This window comes from Aureococcus anophagefferens (assembly GCF_000186865.1).
Source record: "Aureococcus anophagefferens unplaced genomic scaffold AURANscaffold_54, whole genome shotgun sequence".
Classification (NCBI taxonomy): Eukaryota; class Pelagophyceae; order Pelagomonadales; family Pelagomonadaceae; genus Aureococcus; species Aureococcus anophagefferens.
Window position 1 is genome coordinate 84783 of NW_008705607.1, and position 3602 is coordinate 88384.

Here is a 3602-nt window from a genome sequence, read left to right on the forward strand (position 1 = left end):
CGGGGGCCGCGGAACTCCCCCGGACGAGACGCCTCGGCTCTCCTCTCCCAGGGCGAGACACCCCGCGGCGTTCGACGTAAGAACTGCCACGAAAGTACCACGTCTCCGCTCCTAAAATACGAGGTTCCGCGTCTCCGAGCAGAGCGGGCAGCCCGTCCTCCGCCGCTGGCGCGTCGAGCGGCACCAGAGGACGAGGTTCGTGCGGCTCCCCGACGAGAGCTCCGTCGCGGCGTGGACGGCCGACCCGCGGTGGAAGACGGCGTAGCCCGGCCGGTGCGCGACGGCCGTGCCGTCGCCGAAGACGAGGTCGCCGCCGACGCGGTCCGCCGAGGCGCTCAGGCAGACGTTGAGCGTGACCTCGCTGTTGTCGAAGTGGGCCGCGAGGTCCACGTCGCCGCCGACCGCGTACTCCACCGTAAAACACCGGTGGTGGTCCAGGGCCTCGAGGTCCGGGTAGAGGCGCCGCGCGAGCCGCGCCGCGTAGGCGAAGAGCGGCTCCGTGACCGTCGGCGTCAGGCCCGCCTCGTCGAGGAGGAAGCCCCGCTCGTTCATCGTGTTCGGGCGGGAGACGTAGGATGAGAGAGGTTGGCCCAGCGCGTCGGCGCGCCGCCGCGCGAGCGCCGGGAACGCGGCGAGGCTCCGCGCGAGCGCCGCGGCGTCTTCCGCGCCGAAGAGGCGGAAGACGACGCAGGGCTCCGCCGCGCGCGCGTCGCAGCTTCCGAGCGGCGGGAGAGAAACTTCCGCCGGCCGCCAGTCGACGAGGTCCTCGGCGACGAGGCGCCGCCGCCGGAACCCCGCGCGGTCCGCGCCGAGGCGCCGCGACCGCTCGGCCCGCAGCGGCGCGACGACCGCGTCGGGGAGGAACGCGTCGTCGCCGTCGTAGTCCAGATGGCCGTGGCCCTTGACGAAGTAGTGGCGCGAGAAGTAGCAGGCGCAGTCCGTGGGCAGCTGGCCGAGGGGCCGCGGCGGCGGCGGCGGCGGCAGCGGCGCCGCGCGCGCGCTCGCGAGGCACGCGGCGCGCACGGCGGGCCAGTCGCGCGCGCGCTCCCGCTGCGCCGCCTCGGGCACGAGCGGCACGAAGAGGACGCGGAGCCCCGCCTCGAGCACGCGGCCGTCGGCCGCGACGGCGCAGAGCCGCTGGGGCGCGTCCTCGGGCCCCACGGGCGCGACGAGGACACCGCCCGGCGCGACGAGCCGCGCCGCGAGCTCGCGCGGGTCCTCGAGCGCCGCGCCGCAGTGGACGACGTCGTAGCGCTCCCGGGGCCGGAAGCCGAGCGCGCAGCCCCGCGTCGCCGTCGCCGTCGCCGCGCCGCGGCGCCGCGCGTGGCGCCGCAGGCCCTGTCGCGCGTCGTCGACGAGCTCCGCCGCGTGCTCGAGGCACGTGACCGCGCAGCCGTCGAGCGCCTCCGCGAGCAGCGCGCCGAAGACGCCGGAGCCGCCCCCGACGTCGAGCGCCGTGCGCGGGTTTTTCGAGTGCGCGACGACGAGGTCCAGCGCCGCCGCGTGGATGTGCGGCGCCGACATCTGCGCGCCGCTCCGGCCCAGCGGCACGGCCTCGTCGAGGTAGGCGACGCGCGCGCGGACGGCGGCGTCGTCGAGGAAGTCGGCACGGTCCACGCGGGAGAACGCGTAGAACGCCTCGGGCGACGCGAGGCGGCCGGACCGGCGCAGGTTCAGCGCGAGCTCGCCCTGAGACGACGCGGACGCGTCGGGCGCGCCGCAGAAAGCGCAGCGGTCCTGGTCGTGGCGCGGTTTCGTCGCGACGCGCCAGGCGAGGCGGATGCGCCGGCGGAAGATGACGAGCGCGAGCAGCAGCAGGAGGACGACGCTCCAGTGCATGCTCTCAGCAGAGTTCAGGCGTCGAGCCAGATCATCGACCCATAGCTTGTGGTGCACCTCACCATGATTCTGCATTCTTGAACTTGTTCTTGAAACGCGACGCTGCCCCGCACGATGCTCGCGCTCGCCTTCGCGATCTGCCTGGTGGCGTGGCTCGCCTTCGCGTGCCTCGTCACGTGGGCGCTCGGTCGCAAGTACTACGCCGCCGTGCGCTACCGCGACGCCATGGGCTTCGACCGGGCCTTGCCGCGCCAGGAGCTGCAGGTCGTCGAGGACTTCGAGCGCTACTGCCTCGACGGCCCGCAGCACCCGCCGGAGAGCTTCGTGTCGTCGCTGGGCCTCAAGATCATGGTCTACTCGTGGCGGCCGCCGCCGGGCGTCGCGCCCAAGGCCGTCGTGCTCTACTGCCCGGGTTTGGACGCCTGCGCGGACGTCGACCTCTGCGCGCGCGGCCAGCTCGCGGCGCGGCTCGGCTACCGCGGCTCCTGGGTCGAGGCGCTCTGCGACGCGGGGTTCGGAGTCGAGTGCTGTTTTCGCGCGATTCTCGCACCGAGAAGAAATCCGACCCTGGTAGGCGGGCTTCCTCGTCTACAGCTGGGACTACAACGGCCAGGGCTTCAGCGAGGGCGCCGCGCGAGGCTGGCCGTCGCTGTGCTTCGACTACGAGGACTACGTCGACGACAGCGTCCTGGCAGTGACAATTTTGACCTGGGAAACGATGAAAAATTGTCACCGACGCACTTGGTAGGTCGACGAGGCGCTGCAGGTGGCGTTCCTCGTGCGCCAGCGGCATCCGGGCCTGCGGGTCGTGAGCCTGGGTGGCTCCATGGGCGCCTGCGTGGGCCTGAACGCCGCCGAGCGCCGGCCCGAGCTCTTCGACCTGTGCGTCTATTTCTGCCCGGCCGTCGAGGGCGGCGTCGGAGGAGAGGAGACCCGCCCCGGACCTCGTTCGTGCCCTCGCAGGTCTCGTTCGAGAAGCTCAAGGCCCTGAAGAGCAACAAGATTCTGCTGCCTCTGCTCGGCATCCTGTCGCGGCTCGCGCGCTCCGGCGTCGACGAGCCAGCGCGGCGACGCCGCGCCGTTCGTCCGGCGAGCTAGAACAGCGACGCCGCGCGGTTCGTCCGCCGGCGAGCCGCGCGCGCCGTCTCCGCCCCGCTCGACGCCGCGCGCGCCGCGCCGCCGCAGGTGCCCTGGCTGCCCCTCGGCGAAAAGTCCGTCGAGGACCTCGAGCGGGAGGCGGAGCTCGCGGCCGTCGGCCCGCCCATCTTCCACACGGGCAAGCTCCGGACGCGCTACGCGGAGCACGGCCTGCTCTTCGGCGAGCGCGCGGTCGCGCGGGCCGGGCGCATCGCGCAGCCGCTGCTGCTGCTGCACGCGCGCGACGACGAGTTCGCGGACTTTCGCGGCGCGGAGCTCCTCATGGCCGCCGCCGCGTCGACGGACAAGACGCTCGTCGACGACCTCGACGGCATGGGCCACGGCCTCTGCGCGAACGACGCCAAGTCCGGCGGGAAGTTCATCCGGCTGATGATCGCGTGGATGGAGGCGCGGTTGTTGGGGTTCGAGCTGGTGGCGGGGGTGTAAGGAGGTTTGCTACCTCGGAGGGATCCGGGTTCGGCGAGCGAGAGGTCAGCGGCAGATTTCCCGCCCTCTCTTGAAAACGTGCTCGGCCGCGCGGACCCGAGCGCGCGCTCGACGTGGACCTCGTCGCACGCTTGCCACATCGACCGCTCTCGACGTCGTCGCCGTCGGCACAACTCGCC